This window comes from Panthera uncia (assembly GCF_023721935.1).
Source record: "Panthera uncia isolate 11264 chromosome A3 unlocalized genomic scaffold, Puncia_PCG_1.0 HiC_scaffold_11, whole genome shotgun sequence".
Lineage (NCBI taxonomy): Eukaryota > Metazoa > Chordata > Mammalia > Carnivora > Felidae > Panthera > Panthera uncia.
Window position 1 is genome coordinate 93,977,922 of NW_026057578.1, and position 18,160 is coordinate 93,996,081.

Consider the following 18,160-nt stretch of genomic DNA (forward strand, 5'->3'; position numbering starts at 1 on the left):
ATGATTTCTTCCCTTCTGTGAATTGGATGGCGATCGATATGGCGGGTGGTAGGGAGAAACTAATAGTAATCCTTTGCCTATGAAAAGCAGCACTTCTAAGAATTGGCATGAGATGTTGCAGCTGTGGAGTTGGGGAAAGATCTAAGTTACTTCGTCACAGTATTGAAAATTCACCTCCACAGGATTAAGCTTACATGCCCTTATTTCTAGGAGGTAACTTGTATATGTGAGGTGAGGTCTACATTGTATAAACCAAAATGGAAAAAACCAGTTAAATAGAGAATTAGGACACAGTAATCAGTTATATGGATTTTCTGTTTCCTACCTGCATAGTGCATGGTGGCAAAGTACTTAACACACATGCAGACACACACATGTACAGACACACACACACACACACACACACACACACACACACACACACAGACAAATGCATACTTGTTTTCTAGTTTGGAGTTCCCCACATGATTTCCCTGGCTGAGGTGAATTCATTTCCTTTCTTTTTCTTTGGGTCATACCATTCCTTTTGTTGTTTTAATAACGTTTCCTATGAACCCTGTATTTGTCTCCTTGTACTTCTGCCATTAACTACTATTGAAATTTTAATTGCATCTTGTTTTATGTAATTTTCTACTTTGCTTATAAAGATTATGCTTCTCATCTGTTTCATACTAGAAGCTCACTGGGGACATGGAATACATTTTTGATTTCTCTGAATTTTCCACACTGTTTGGCACACAGGGGGCATTCGAGAATAATTGTGTGTTGAGTGTGTTGTGTGTGCTCAGGGCTGAGCACATTGAAAATGTGTAAATGATTATATCCTGACTGATCTATTATCATCATAGACTAACCATTTTTCCCGAGAATGACCAAAAATGTATATTAAAAAGTATATACAGTTATGTACACAGTGGAAATGAAGGCACGATTTAAGAGTCTGGTTATTAAAGTTGGTTTAAAGCTTTATGTCATATATATTCAATATTTCCCTCGTAAAGTCTTCAAATTACTTCAAAAGTACAAAGAAAAGTGAGTTTTATTATATCTCACTAAACAACAAGTTCTTCATTCTCTCTCTCTTTTTCAACATGTGTACCACACAGACAACTCATTCACGTTTCTTGGCATTTTTAACCATTTTGCATTTAAAATAGTTAACACATGCCTAGGAGAATAGAAATAGAATTATCATTGGCCATTTTAAACCATTTAGAAATGTTTGTGCTTATCTACAATGTTTAGTAATTCTGTGTTCATATTAAGCCTCAAACTCTGAATATGAATAATAATGGATTTTTTCTTCATAAGGAACAAATGAGATCATATGGTTGTATCTAGTCTGTGAATTTTATGTATTCATTTACAGATTCATTCACATGTTCAACAGATATTGACAGTGCCTACTACGTGTGGGTGGTATTCTAGACAATGGAAACAAGAAAGTTAACACTGATCAAGCAGGCAATGTCCCTCCTCCCTTAAAGCTTCAATGTACTAGAGAGACAAAAAATAAATAAATAAATATACAAAGCAAAAAATGTCAAATAGTGTAAATGCTAAGAATTACATTCAATTGGGGGTTGTTCGGACTATAAGTACTACAATGAGTCAGTATTATAAGGATCCTAAGGCAGGAAACAGCCAGGGATGTTATCTGAGGAGGAAGAAAACTATATGCTGGCACTTGGGAAGTGGAGAGTGGTTCTTGATGGAATCAAAGTGGTAGGCAGGAATCAGGTCATGTGAGGCCCTACAGGCTGAAATAAAGAGTTTGCATGTTATTTAAAATAAAAAAGAAAGCACTACAGTTTCCAATAGGGAAGGAACATGATCAGATTTACATTTTCCCAAAGATGACTCGGGCTGCTATGTGGAAAATACATTGCAAAAGAATAAGAGGAGAGTCAGGGCAACTGGTTAGAAGTTCCTGCAGAACTTCAGTCAAGAGATGATCTGGAATAGTCTAGCAAGTTGGAAGCAGAATTGGTGAGAAGCAGACAGATTCAGAATATATTTCAGGTACCAATTCTAAAGTGAGCAAGAGGGTTGAATGTAAATATGGCATGAATATACAGTTTGTATCATGCGTTTTGTTAATTACCTCATCACCATTGGAGGATAACACCAGAATGACTATGGCTTATCATACAGCAGCTTAGCAGAGCAGTAGAAACAGGTGGTCTGAATATTAGAGAAGTTGTTTAACCTTCTGTGTTTCAGTGTTCTTATCTATGAAATGGGAAATAATAATATTATATAACACAAAGAGTTGGTGACAGAATTAATACATGCAAAGTACAAACAACAGCGTCCAGTATTAGTAATGCTACATAATATAATAAAAATAATGGTTATTTTTGAATGTCCACTATGCAACATCAGTATGACTTAATGGAAAGAAGATGGCTTGGGAACCTATCCTTAAACTCCTGCTCCATAATGCATCATTTCTTCTTGGCCTTCAACATGTCACTAAACCTATCTGAACCTCAGTTTCCCCACCTATAAAGTGGAGATATTCAATGCCACATCATAAGACTGATAAAGGATTAAATGGGATATTTGTAAATCATTCAAATCTGTGATCGCCAAGAAACTTAAATATTAGTTACTGTGGAAAGTCAACTGTTTCCAATTCTTTATTCCTTCTCCTCTATAAAATTTAAGACGTTGATCTTAGCCATATGAATTTCTTAGCCAAATAGATGTTGCCAACAAGATTCAAGGACAGTATTTATATGTGCAGATTTTGGCTTGTCTTCTTGTGCTTTTGCAACGTGTTGTGAGAATATGGCCCAGGTAGTTGCTGGCCCAAGGAGAATAAGAAAACAAATGGAACAGATCTGAAGCCAGTATGACACCTGGAGCCAAGCTCAGGGAATCCACAGCTAACCCAAAGAACTATGAGTAAGCAAAAAGAAACATTTATTGTTGTAAGATACTTGGATTTTGAAGATAATTGTTATGCAGTTTCACTGCAGTAAAAGTTGACTAATACATTACCTTTTCCCTTTCTTTGTTTTAAATCATGATAATTCCCAATACTTTAAATTATATCCCAAACTTAATTGTTTGACGTAAAGAATTCTCAAGTATAGTTCTCTAAGACTTTGAACTGTAGTTCATATTTATTATCAATAAACTAGGATTGTTCACAGTAATCATGTGATTGGCATTGTAGATTCTCTTGGAAGAAAAAAGGTAAATATGTGAAACTTGATAAAACCAGGATCTCTCACTGAGAACATACTATGAGTCTTCCTGAAGTCCTATGTCCCAGGCATGCTTATGAACTCTGAGATGGAGGGACTGGAGTAGGCAGGCAAGATTTCCTAAATGATGTTGGTATTGAGTTGGACATGAAGGACAGGTGTATTTCAACAGTGTCACCTGAATTCTGAAGCATTTTGGCCCTACAAATACTGGCTATGAAAAACATAGGAGTCATTAGTCAGTCCCTGACTTTTGTTTTTTCTGAGGCATAAGGAAAGGCAGTCCTCTCTCCCAGCTCCAGGGTCAGAGCCTCCTGACTGTGTATTTATCTACATGCCTAATGGTACCTGATTTCCTCAGAGGCTATTGGCAAGACAACATTTTGGTTTGATCAAGTTCATCTTCTGACTATTGTTTTTGTCTTTAATAAGCCAAAGTGACACTTTACATTGAAAGTTAAAAGGAGAAGAGATAGGGGAAGTCCATTGATTTACTGTTTTATTAGAGGAAACAAAGATGTGCTGTGGCCTCACATGTAAAATCACCCATCTTTCACCTCTGAAGGTTTCAGATTTGAACTAGGTGTATTATTTATCCTAACTCTGTCAGGTGCTGTAATCACAGATACAGAGCATCCAGGGGGAGAGGGAGGCAATTGCTGGAAAAGGAATTTTGAGTAGATGCTATCAAGGTATCATCTTTCCCAATGTGTTAACTATACACCTCAACAGTGAAGGAAAAAGGAAGGAATAGAGAACGAAGAAAGGAAGAGTGGGGGAAAGGAGGAAAGAAGAAAGTGGAATAGGTATCTGTTAAGCAAGTAGTATAAACCAAGCACAGATTAGATACTTCATGATATATGAGGTATATATAGTTATATACTTGGTTAATTGTTCATGTTGTTCTCCAAAGCTATACATTAATAGATCCATTTTACAGATGATGAGTTTAAATAAATTGCTTAATATCCTGCAGCTAATAAGAACCTGTATTTAAATGTGAATGGAATAATTTAATTATATAATGATATCAAGAATAATCATCTCATTTAAACTTTATAACAACTGTCTGAACATATTCTATTATTGTTCAGTTTTAGAGAAAACAGGCTAATGAATGTTTAACAACATGCGAAAAGTCATACAGCTTATAAATGGCAGAGCTCAGCTCACACTTGAAGTTACCTAACTACAAAGCTCCTGCTTTTCTTCTTCTAATTAATGAGTATAGTCATTCATTAATGAGATTTAGTGAGATGATAAGAACAAAATTCACTTGTTTTCCAAATATGTTTGAAAGAGAAGGGCAGTTGGTGATTACGACAGACCTTGAGTAGTGCAGTTTCTGTGCTGCTTCATGCATCTTGCCTAATTTAAATAATTTCCAAGTCCTTTTTCTTCCAGTTGTTACAAAGTAAAATCTCTCTTTCCCACCTCTCAACTCACCACTAATTGCATTTCTCCTATTTAGCAGATATGCACTTCTGTCAACTAAACCGGTTTCCCCCTTCTGCTAAAGAAGCCAAGGATTCAGCAGCAATTAGGAATAATTGTTGTGATTTCTCCACCTACCTAACTCTGGCTTCCAACAGAGCAGCACATCCCATTAGCCTTTGAAGACAAGAATGTTGAAAGAAAAATGTATCTTTTGAAAACCAAACACCGTTGAATTTAGCATCCAGTAATCTTTATTAAGTCCTTCTCTGGGCAAAACAAAATAGATGATGTGTGAAAACACAGAAAAAGTGGAATACAAGGTTGTTTTCTTTAGACAAGTGTCAAACATTAGAAGAATTAGGTGGAGGAGGGCAAGGTAGCAACTATAAATTATAAACTGAGACGTGAGCCCATAGTATTCTTCAGGTTTTACCCAACTTAAAATTCCAAGATTGGGTCATTCCTTTGAGTTATCAATTCATGAAGAATCCCTGTTAAAATGAAAATTCTCTTTGAAGTGATGAAATGTACAGCTGTGTATGTGTGTATAAGTATGTGACGGCGCGGGGGGGGATGGGTATCTGTATGTATTTGTGGTAGAGAAAGTGTTGACATCTCCCCAACACTAATCCTATTGAGACATTTAATGCCTTTACAACCTTAATGCCTGGCTATTTGGAATGCAGAGAGTAGGCCTTGGGGAGATAACTTAAACTGAGATGTTTTTAAGTTGCAGGCAACCTGTCTGTCTGGACGGCTTTCACCTAAGTTTTTTTCTTACCTGTGCTCCCCACTTGTAGAGAATTTCACTAGTTGGCTTGGGATGTATCTAAATTTGTTTGTATCTATTTGCGGTGGACTTATAATGTAGTACAAAGTAGAAAAAATTTTTAAAAAGTCACTCAAAAACCCAGATTTGCAAGAACTGGTCTGGAACATATGAAAAAAAAATCATTTGGAAATAAAAACAAACACTTCACTTACTCTATCAAAACATTATTCTGATGCTGTTTAAGTAGTCATCCATAAACAAACACATGTACAATTTGCTTACCAAGCTTTTATTTCAGCCCAGTTTTAGCTATACATATAGACCTTGGCATTTAATCATAAGGCAAAATGAACAGTTATCCCAGTGGCTAGCAAGAGGTCTTCTCATTCTAAAATATTCCCTACCCTCCCTTCTTACAGCCCCACTATTCAAGACACCAGATCATTAGAAAATATAAGGATCTTGTCTCCTGGTAAAATATGTCATTGTTACAGCCCTGTCCAGTTGGAATGTGATCATAGATTAGTTTAACCTGATCATGAAATTAGGGAGCTCAATTCATCGCCCTGACCAAATAAAAATAGGATGGGAGGTAAGAGTCATGGTCAGAGAGCTGCTAGGACTTTGAACCTTGGCTTATTGAGGAAAACAACAACAACAAAAGAAACACACTTAGAGGTGGTAGTGGGTATGGCTCAAAACCACAACCCTTATGAAGAGTCAGATCCAAGGGGTCTGCATTGTCAACGTTTATGCAGATACCAAACAAGTGGGTTGCTGCCTTTTTGATATCAATTTCAAGTATCAGAAATTCCACTCTCTCCCCACTCCTTGTATCTTTCCTTAATAACATACATAATATGAATTTTTGAAATATTGGCACAATTCCCCTGTAGGAGTAAAGTTACTCCATATTAAATCCTCTCAAACTTCAGCTGTGAATTTCAAGTTCAGCACTCAGGGAGTTGGTTTCTCATCTCACCGTCTTTGCTGTTTTTTCACTTCAATCATAACTTCAAGTTCGACTTCATTTTCTCTTCTCCCTAGCACTAACCTTATCAGTTATCTTCATGTAAAGCCTTCCACTACCTCATACTAATCATGTGGACATTTTATTTGGAAGTATGTGGACCTGCTTGAATCTCTTCTGCACATCCAGATACTAGACATGAGGACAGGTGGTTCTAGGAGCAGTCTCCTGCAGCCAGAGGTGGGGGCAGGGTACTGCTCATGTGAGATCAGGAAGACCTTGCTGTGTTCACTCTGCCTTGGGCTGTTCTGTTGGATTATTCTCCAGCAGTGAAATTTATTAAATACTGTTGTTTGCAACCTGATATTTGGGGGTGCTGTACTGAGAGAGAGAGAGAGAGAGAGAGAGAGAGAGAGAGAGAGGAATAGAATCAAACTGAGTTTTCATTGACGTACGCTTCATTTTTCCCTTGCAATTACTTCAAAAACAAGTCTTACCAATGGATCCCCAAGTACTTCCTAGGAGAACATTGCAACACAGAAAATAAGTGCAGATATTCTGTGTACAGGTGAAGAATCAACTTCCCAAGGCAGTCTCTCTTGCCCTAATTAAGAGAAAATGTTAGAACCAAGCAGAAAAACATACACTTTCACAGCTGGATCTGACTTCAGTGATCAAAGATTTCCTCTTGGGGAGGAACCCTAATCATTCCTAAGCCAATGGCTATCGGCTGGTAAAACTAAAGCATAGTGAATTTTCAGGCAGAATATCTTGAATGGGGTAAACAGAAGCTGATACCAAGATAAAAGAGGAAAAGAGGCAGTGTGCTCAAGGAGTGTACTGTGGTACAGCATGCAATAATAAAAGGACAACTGGAAGATGACTTCAGAGACCAGAGGGCCAACCCTGGTTCCCTTCTGTATCATTAGGGAATCACAATTAGAGGGACTAGTGTTTACCTGGTGTGTCTGATAAATATCTAGTGTATATGATACCTAAGGTATTATATACTATTTGTCAAACCTTCCCCATGGGGTGGTTCTAAATCTCATAAATTTGCTTTCAAAGGCAGCAGATTTTTATTAAATTCCTGATTATTAATGTTCTTACTAGATAGGGCTTAAACCAAGGTTTAACACTGCTCTTGGAAAATATTCTAAACATACTATGGTGGCTATTCTCCACGTGGCTCACTGCTTCAATACAGGCTCACCCTGCTGTATTCCTTGGGAGGCTTGGATTGCCTCACCCTTATCTTCTGGGTTGAATTCAAGACTGCATCAATGGGAGGTACTCTCAGTAGATTGTAAGCCAGGGTGAAAGAGTCTGAAGTACTTATTTTCCTCACTCATTTCCTGCCTCAGCACTGTGGTTCTGCCAATAGCTGGTTCTGATGCCTGACAGAAGACCTTTCCCTGGATTTGAACTCTCATCAGACGGGGACGAGGTTTCCCACACCTCTGTCACATCCCTTTCATTAAGCTACCCTTGTTTCACCCTTTTGAGTGTGAATTTTGTTCCTTCTAGAACTATGACATTTTTTGTTCCCATTGGGATTGTAAGAGCTGGTGGTTACATGGGGATCCCAGAGAAGCCAAGGCAGAAAAAAACTGTTGGCCTTTGTATAGGCTATGTACACATTAATCCTCATTGTGTGCCCCCTACATTCCTCCTTCAGCTTTACATGAAATCCTCAACATAGATATGTTGTCTTTGCCTTAACTTTCAGGGCATCTGCCAAACTACAACTTGGAAAAATGCAGCAAATTAAGCATTTGGCTTGGCTTAATGTGTCAAAGTAGCTTCTGTAAATCATGAGGAAGCAGGGATTATTCATTAATTTATTCATCCATTTGACTGTTCATAAATTCATTCAATGAGTATATATCTTTGTGCCAGTCTCATGACCGGTGGTAAACAAAAGGTACACTCCACTGGTACAGCAAAGAGAGTCTAATGGAAGTTATCATTACCTCTAAGCCTAAAGGTGCAAGGAAAGGGTGCCCAGGGAGTATTGGTGCTATGGAATCAGTCTATCAGGAAGGAGTTATTGTTGTAAAAGAATATAGACATTGCCATATGAACAGTGCCCAGGTAGAGACAGCAAGGCAAGCTGCTTCTTCCTTTGTCTTTCCTCTCTCAAATTTCCAGAGAGTGACTGCTGTGAATCCAGCCCAATATAAATCCACAAGGCAAGGTAGTCTAGGTGAGTCAGTTTATAGGGGGTAGTCCCTTGAAGGACAAAACTGGGGAAGGAGGATAGCTCTGTTTGTGTGACAAATGGAAAATCACTTATATAGACTATAAATGATGTAGAAGGTGAATATATAAGTCCTGACGAAGAAGATAGTGATTCTTGCTCACAAGAAGCTCAAAATATAAAGGTACAGATTCCAGAGCAAGACCAATAGTAGTATTTAATGATGTTGACTCCGCCAGTCAAAATCATCTCCTTGGGAAAGTGTGATTCTTTTATGTACCAATAAATTATTGCTTAGACTCAATAAAAAGTCTAAACTATTTTGCAACTAGTTGCTACTGATAGCCAAACAGTTTCTTCCACTTTAGTCTGGAGAGGTAAGAAGTTATGTTGGAATATTAAATAGGCCATTTCAGTTACATCAGCATATGTATCCCTTGTCAGCGGAGATGGGCTTCCTGTCACTTCCTTGAAATTATATTGTGTGAGGAATTTAGAAACCGGAGGTCTCCCCATTGGACGCTCTACCACTGGTCAGACTGGCTAACAGTTGCATTTATAAAAGACATTTTCACTGGAGGTATTCATGACCACCCTCAGGCCAATGATTCACTCAGAGGACTCCGAAGTTATTCTCACCACTATGGCTTATTATAGCAAAAAAATACAGAGTAAACTCAACAAAGGGAAAAAACCACATGGGGTAAAGTCTGGAAGAAAACAGTATCAAGTCTCCAATAGTCCCTTCTCACTAGTGTCAAAAAAATGTACTTAATTTTTTTACATGAGACAACACATGGGAAGGGTTGCCAACATGGGACACTTTTCCGAGCCTGGTTGTCCAGGATTTTTATTGGGTATTGGTCACATAAGCATACCGCCACCTATGTGACTGACCTCAGTCATTCAAGCTCCAGACCCTTAGTGGGAAAGCAGCTGTTCAGCATACATCACAGTTAGAATCAACTATCTGGACAAACTGGGCACTATGGTTCAAGGTCTCAGGCATGCAAAAGGCACTCTTATCAGATAGAACATTTTAAGAGCTCAGTTCTCAGGATCCCACTAAAGGCCAGTCATGAAAACAAGCCTTTCTTTGAAAAGGTTTGAGCAACCCAAACCTGCTGAGTTAATCCTTTTTTTCACCCACTTGTAAAAGTGCTATATTAAATTTTCTTGTTCCTCTCTCCATGTGAGCAGCATTTCTGGAAAAATAAAATAAAGAGCCCATGTCCATACTTTCTCTGATTTGAAGCTAGCCACCAGCAAAATTGTCAGACTAATCATATTGACTCTTATGTCCCCATTTGCTTCTTTGTATCTATTTTCTCCACCTTTAGGGTTTACTCAGTCTCTTTTTGCAAGCTCTCACCATCCTCGTGCTTTCTCTTCTTCCCTCATCAAACCCCATTTTTAGAAAGGCTTGGAGATTGCCACTTACTGCTTACAGTGAGCCTCAGTTTCTGCTTCTCTCAGAGAGAGTTTACAACTCAATGTCCAGCTTTTTACGTCAAATGAAAAGATGTGGCCCCTGAGGAATGGAGAAGGAACCCTCCAGGAAATGATTACATTGTGATGTCACTAAACCCAGCCCTAGGCATTAGCTCTTTGACATTTCACTTTTAGAACCTTATTTTACACTATCCAGACATTGTAATTTTGACTCCTACATACCTGATCATTAGTTATCAGTTCACTGCTATTCACATGATAATTATACCTCACTAAACAGTCCACAATGATATCCCTCATCTATTTATTGGAGGCCACATATTCGGCTGTCATTCTCTGTTAGAAAATACCGTTTCTCAAGTAATAACTTGAACAAAATATGGTGAGGCCCTTTATGTATTCATAAGTAACACAGGACATTTCCCCACTTTAAGAATCAGTATTTCTCAGATATTCACCTTTAATTGACAAATTGTCATTTTAAAATGAAAACATCACCAAGAGAACAGATTTCATGTATTTCACATTTTGTTCTTTCTTCTATCCCTGGCTGAATTTCAACCAAGAACAAGTATTGAGACCACAAAGTGACATGATTGGAAGCAGGATGGAAAACCATCCATGAAATTTCAATAGTCAGCTTCATATTATGTCTTCCCTTTCTCCCAACAAAGTCTGAGAAAACACAAAACCATTTGTTATTTGGAGATAAGCAGCTGTGTTTGGGACAATGCAATTACTAAAACACTCTATACTCTAGGAAAAGAAATGTGCATGTGAACGTTTGTATCAACGCATATGCTTATTGGAATGGCTGTTTGTTGCAGGATGTTTGTCGGTCTGTATATGCACGTAAGGCTATTTACCACACAGTGTTTCTGTCTATACCAATGGTCTCTTGTTTCTAAAAAGAATTTCTAGAAAACACATAAGAATGAGGAAAATAAATCTAAGCTTAGTTGTGCAGGAATTCATCTAACAGCCCAGAAGTTTGTAATAGTAGAGCCCTGTTCGGAGCATATATTTTTCTATGATGACATGAGAAAGGAAAACAAGACCCCTCAAGACTTGCTAGCCTTGAATATTCGTAGACCTAGAGAAACATACACAGCAGAAGGGACAGGATCTGCATAAACCAGGTGTGTATTCACCTCATTGTGGTGACAGCCCAGGGCTTTTTTTTTTTTTCTCCCACTTCCTAAACAAAACCAACAGCATATCAGTAAGTTACAGATTCAAGACTATTGCTTCTGGCATATTTCTAAGATAAAAAATTAAAAGTAGAGATGTTTACACTGTCATTTTTTTCCTTTGTAGCAAAATAAACACGGCAGAAGTTTAGAAGGAATAAAACATAGGTTGAACAATTTCCCTGACCTTGGGGTACCATAGTACTAATTTAGTAAGATAAAGGAAAACTTCAACTTGTCTTTCTAATTTTCAATCACTGTATTGCAGCCTGTACCCAGGATTTTTCTCCTCCAGTGCACTCTACACAGTAGCCAGAGTGACCTTTATAAAACACAAATTGAATCATGCCATCCCTGCTTAACATTTTTCAGTGGCTTCCCATTGTGTTTAAAATCCAAAAATCATACCATAGCCTTCAAAACTCTAGGTGATCTCACCCTTAGGCTTAATTCCTAACTTTCCCTGCCACTGTCCCTTTTACTCAACATGTTTCAGGCTATAAGAACACCTTCTTGTTGTTTCTAACACACCAATCACTTGCCTGCCTTTAGGCCTTTTGGAATCACTGCTCCCTCTGCCTGGAATGCTATTTGCTTCTCTTGGCATGGCTGCTTTCTTCTTCTTCTTCTTCTTCTTCTTCTTCTTCTTCTTCTTCTTCTTCCTCTTCTTCTTCTTCTTTTTTTTCAGGTAGGGACTAAGATGTTAATGTCTAAAAGAAGCATTCTCTAAGAACCCTTTTATTTTCCAACTGAGCACCTGGATTGCTTTCCTAATTTTATTTACTTTTAATTACACACACACACACACACACACACACACACACACACACACACACATCCTGTGCTCACTGGGGCTTCCTCTCTCCTCTTCTAATGCATCTATTGTCAGAACACTACTTGTTTATTCACCGACTGACTAAACCCCACCATGTCACAGTCACTGTTCTTGTCCCTGGAACACTATGATGAAAAAGCACCATGTCTGTCCTCTAACAACTACTGAATTACATATTCTAGGTTTTAAAAAATTCCATTAATTTATTCACACTATTCATTGAATCTAAGATGCATTAAACTCTGTGCTGGGTTCTTGGGCTACACATTTAAGCTAAACAAATTCTGGCTTCCGTGAAAAGTTTATTCTGTAATAAAAAACACAAATAATTACCTAAATTGCTAAGCAATTCCAATTATGATAAGTGCTTCAAAAGTTCAGAGTTCTAGGATTGCATATAAACCCGTCCTAGTCCTGAAGGATGGGAAGGACATAGTTAAGCAAGGGAGAGAGTGTTCTAGAACAGATGGTGGGAAAGCTCTGAAATAGGCAGAAGCTTAGTGTAGTAAGGGTAAGGAAGAGGGTAGTGGGACTAAAACACAAAGAGCAGAGGATGAACTCTGCAAAGTGAGCTGAAAATAAAGCAAGTATTAGATACTGCAATCCTGAGGCGGCTACTCCAAAGAATTGGAATACATTAAAAAAGCAAGAGTAGATCACAAAAGTGAGTGACTAGACTTTTTATTTCTAAAAGATTAAAAATTCTTTTAGTATTAGAGTTGGTCAAGTGAAAAATATCTTAAGTATCTCTGTACCTTTGCTCAGTGCCTGAAACATGGCAGACACACAAAACATATTTACTTAATAAATGGCTAAACAATAAAAGGAGAAAATACACTTCCTATTAAGACTGTAAGTTTCTTGAGGATAGGAAATACGATTTTTTTTGGCATATTTAACATTCTTCCTCTTGACTTCCAACAAAACATATGAGACAAAGCAGATGCTTACTAATATTGTGACTTCTACTCTCTTTCCTTCTCCTATCTGTGCCAATATATCTCCAAGCAATTAGGTCACAAAAGTAGCTACCAGTCTATGTGTTTCCTCCTGTTCTTGCTGCTCCTGGAACTTGAAAATTAATTCATAAGGGGACGTGCCAAAAAGAAGATAAAATATTCCCTCACTCCCAACAGCCACACAGATGCGCAGGTATACACTCATCGATTCCTATGCAAAGCAGAAAATGGAAGAAAGAGAATGTTTTAGGAAATCTGTCCTATGCATTTTGCCTGGTTTTGATGATCCTTATCTTCATTTGCTGTAATCATTGGAATTGCACATTTGCTTAAATGTGTGTGCGATGGCATATGACAAGCAGATGAAAATTGGCAGTCTGGTCATTTCCACTCCAATCAATATTTCCTTCCACTCAATTAGCATGTGCTCTATGGTTTTAAGGCCTCCTTATTGGTTCTGCCATTTTGCTATAAAACTTAAGTGTTGCACTTCCAGGCTGCATCATAATCACTTTATTAGTAGTTGAAACAATTTGTAAAATGTTGAGGGAATATTCTTGCCAAAAGCCCTGGTGTGAGACTGATGTAATGAAACATTCTCACCCTCATAGACTTAAAGACCGTGATGCCTTTTGTTTCTCATACTTAAAATCTTTTTTTTTAACCAGAAGACAACAACTATTATAAAAAGTTGTATTATTTTTGTCTCCTTACATACTTTTGCCTTTTATATTGCTGTGACTATCATTTGGTTTATCTTTTCCTCCCTGTCCTCCTTTGCTACTGCATTTTTTGCATTTTACGAAAACCTCATGATGTATGTTTTTATTGAGTAAAGTGCAACCTACTGTTTTCAAAGAGCCTCCACTAACTGGGTTTGTGATGGGAGTACAATCACTGAGTATAGGGGAGAAAAAGGAAATTAATTTAGTCTTTGAAGTCTTAGCAGAAAAACCTTCTTTTTCTTTCTTTCTTTCTTTCTTTCTTTCTTTCTTTCTTTCTTTCTTTCTTTTTGTTGAAAGAGAGAGAGTGTGTGCATGTGGGGGAAAGGGGCAGAGAAAGAGACTCTTAAGCCCGCTTCACACTCAGTGGAGTCCAACACATTGCTTGATCCCACAACTTTGGGATCATGACCTCAGCCAAAATCAAGAGCCAGATGCTCAACCAACCAAGCTACTCAGGGACCTCTGAAGTCTTACAAGAAAAACTTAACTACAAGTTTTCACTTTTCTAAGATTACCTTGGTCTGGCACAAAATCTTCCTCTCTATCTTCTGATGTTAATGTCTACTCAGTGGTCAGATGCTTTAGCTTTGTGTTCTATATAGTTTCTTGATCTAGACTGGCTTTCCTGTAATCTGGAGTTTTGAATTAGTCATCCTTCTTCTACCTTGTGGACCTCCTCATTCTCAAAGCCACCAATGCTGATAGGGAGAGGGGTTTTCATCCTAATTGTATTACAAACTCTTAGTAGTCTACTAAAGGGAAGGCCTCTCTTACAATTTTTCTTACAGTTCTCTTTTTCAAGAAATTTCAAGGAAATTGGTGTCATCTCCTCCCTAGATTGGGATAGAACAAGTGACACCACATATTTATGCACCCAACTTATATTTTTTTTTCTGCCAAGAATCAACTTGATTCTAAGATAAAGGGTGAATGAATTCTCCTCTCCCACCTCAAGTAATCTCTGCTTAGTTGGGGCTGATGTTTTTTGAGAGGTCTCCTCTGAGTACTTTTATAGGCCCCATTTGGAGTTCTATTATTTATGCAATAGGACTCACCACTCAACTTGAAAACTGAACCTCTAAAGAGCCCTTCTGGTATGCTAGAGGTTACTGGACCACATATAGATAACAAATTCATACTTCTATGAGATTCTTATAGAAGTCTCATATGTCTTTCTACTAAACTAAAATAAATAAATAGGTGTGTATGTTTAGCTGATTATATCTGCAATTCCAAAAGAAAATCACACAAAATACTTTTTACTAAAGTTATTTTCTTTGACAATAAATTAATATTTGCATCATTGTACTGAAAACCCTTAAGAGAACACCCACAGGGGGAAAAAACATTCCTAAGATTGTTTTAAAGAATCCAGTTCTCTTGCAGTTCAAGTGCTTGGTGAATATCAACCATATGAAAACCTAAACCAGAAAAGGACAGTGTCTATATTCGAAATAAAATTGTACATTTATATAAACAGAATGAATTTACTAGATTTTCATATAACACTTTGTTCCCTATTTTGAAAGGAGAAAATGATACCAAAGTGTACATGGTTCTGTCTGTAAGTTAGTGTTTTCCTCCATATATTCATTTTTATTCAGATTTTTTTATAATAGCCTTATAATTTAAAATTTTTAATTGTAGATAGCATGACCAAACACAAGGGAGGCCCCAAGGATTACTTTGGAAAACCTGCTGAATAGACATATTAAAATAAGACAATATATGTAAGTAGAAGTATTTACAGTAAAACAATTTTGTTTCAATTTATGGACTTCTTTACATCCACTCTGTCTCTTTCCACAAAGTAATAACGCAGGACATAAACTAGAGGAAAAAAAAAGAAAAAGCAAACAAAGTATGGGAAATATATCTTGGTTTCATTTGTGTCAAAACAGCAATAAACTGGAAAAATATATTCAGCTAAGGTGCTATTTGGATTTTATTTATAAAGGCTACCATCTCCAGCCTAATGTTCATTAGCTTTGTCCTTGTTGCCTAGTTACAGATTTATAATTTTTGTCTCTCTTGTTATTGACGACTCTAATGGAGAGAGCAGTAACTGAGGGCCTGATGAAAACACTTTTCATCTCAATTCAGAGATGTTAACATTTTTTGTATGTCCAGTGCTGCTGATTACAATGATCTGGGAAAAGAATGGTCCTAAAAAAATCAGTGAGAAGGACCTCAGGGGTGGTCTGAGATGGCCTGTCTTTGTTTGGTTAGGTAAGTGTACTATTAAAAAGTTTTATAAACAGGATTTGCTTGTGAAAAAGGTATTGAACAAGGTTAGCGATTCTGCCCTAATGTGCCACAGATAGTTAGGTGTGGTGGTTACATTATTAAATGTACTTCTTACCAGAATAATGTCAGGAATCACCTGTAGATCAAATAAATACAATTATAAATGTTACATTGAGGTTAGTGAAATATTTGAAATCAAAATTGTGGCCCTATAGTTGAATACCAATATTGACAATGAAGACGGATAACTTATCAGGTTCTGAAAAAGCCTAATTTTACAAGTTTAGGGTGCTCTGGTCTATGAATGTTTTCAAGCTCCCAGTAGTATCCCGTATTATATTTAAATTTCCATATCTTGATGAACTTTATTTCTAGTAAAGCAGAGACAGAAGCATTAGATGACAAATGAGACGCAACCTCTAGATCAATGCTTCTGAAAATGTAGTTTGGGGATCAGCTGTATCAAGATCACCAGAACTTGTTAGAAATGCATATTCTTTGGCTGTTTCCTAGACCTACTAGGTAAGCTCTGGGGTGAGGCCCAGCAATCTACATTTTACAATCCAGGTGATCATGTTACACTTTAAGCTTTGAGAACCACTACTCTAGAATAAGGTGTCCCAACCTCTGCACTCTGGACATTTTGGACTGGATAATTATTTTGAAGGGCTGTTGCCCACATTGGCATATTAGGAGGTATATAAGCATTCCTGGATTCTACCTACTAGATATCAGCAACATGCACCCCAGTTGTGACAACTAAAAATTTCTCCAGACATTATCAAATGAATCCTGAGGGGAAAAATCATCCTTGAGTTCAGAACTACTGCTCTAGATCAGTAACTTTAAACTTTATTTGGATCTTGTTAAAATGAGTATTTCTGTGTCCAAACTCTGCAGCTGATTTAGGAAATGTATAGAAGGACTCTATGATCTGTATCTTCAAGAGGGATCACCAGTGGCCCATGAGCTATACTGTAAAAAACAAAGCCTCTGAATCAATGGTTCTCAAATTTTGCTATGTTAAAAAAAAAAAACCTCTATCTATCTTTCTAAATATCTATTTATCTATTATCTGTCATCTATCCATCCATCCATCCATCCATCCACCCACCCATATCTTTGTGTGGGTGATTCCAATAGGCTACCATATTTAAACAACTTCTCTAACTCAGTTGTTTTCTGTGTTGAATGGATATTGGAATCCATGTATTGGATTCTGGACCTTATAAAATTTTTCATGCCCATGCCTTGCCTCAGACAATTACATCACAAACTCTGGGATGGGTCTCTGACATTAGAAAAGTGATTTTCAAATTTTGCCACACAGTGGAATCATCTGAGGATCTTTTAAAAGCAATGAGACCTGGCTCTCAGCCCCATTCTGATATAATCAGTATCAGGTTTGAACTTCTGGTTTCAGGAGATTTTAATGTGCCATAAAATTAGGGCACCATTACATTAGAATATCTCAGAAGCTTTTCATAAGTTCCTAATGGGAAAAAGGGGTTGAAAAACTGCCATGAGCTGTTCCCAAGTCTAAAGCTTAAGTGGCTAGTTTAACTTGTTCTTTCTTTAAAAAAAATTAACATTTATTTATTTTTGAGACAGAGAGAGACAGAGCATGAACGGGGGAGGGTCAGAGAGAGAGAGGGAGACACAGAATCTGAAACAGGCTCCAGGCTCTGAGCTGTCAGCACAGAACCCGATGCGGGGCTTGAACTCATGAACCACGAGATCATGACCTGAGCCAAAGTCGAACGCCTAACCAACTGAGCCACCCAGGTGCCCCAACTTGTTCTTTCTAATAGTGAAAGAAAAGTAAATGATCCCATTGAACACTATGAATTGCTCATAGCTGATGATGCCTGAATGAAATTTAGAGCATCAAATATGAAGAAGTCTTCATGTTTCAGCCTTGGCAGAGACTTAATAATAACAGAGAATTTGGTATTCTTTAGAAAAGGGTGTCTTATGGTCTATGAAGAACCAGTAATGCTCAAGTTGTACTCCATATATCTACACATAATTGGGGATGATTACTAGGCATCATTATTTTCTAAAGAATCCCAAGTGATTCCAATAGTACAGCAGCGTTTGGGAAACACTGTTGCTTTTTTAGTACTATCAGCAGTCAACCATTTGTCAACAATTGCCT

The 18,160-nt window shown here is 37.5% G+C and overlaps 1 long non-coding RNA gene across 1 annotated transcript; it reads right to left on the minus strand.

Moving 5' to 3' along the window:
- Window positions 1-1,591: 1,591 nt before the first annotated feature.
- On the minus strand, window positions 1,592-10,135 carry LOC125937163 (uncharacterized). The gene is made up of 4 exons (XR_007462266.1): window positions 10,036-10,135; window positions 6,892-6,998; window positions 2,105-2,232; window positions 1,592-1,760 (listed from the first exon to the last, which is right to left on the minus strand). It is a non-coding gene; the product is annotated as an uncharacterized LOC125937163 (long non-coding RNA).
- Window positions 10,136-18,160: the final 8,025 nt, after the last annotated feature.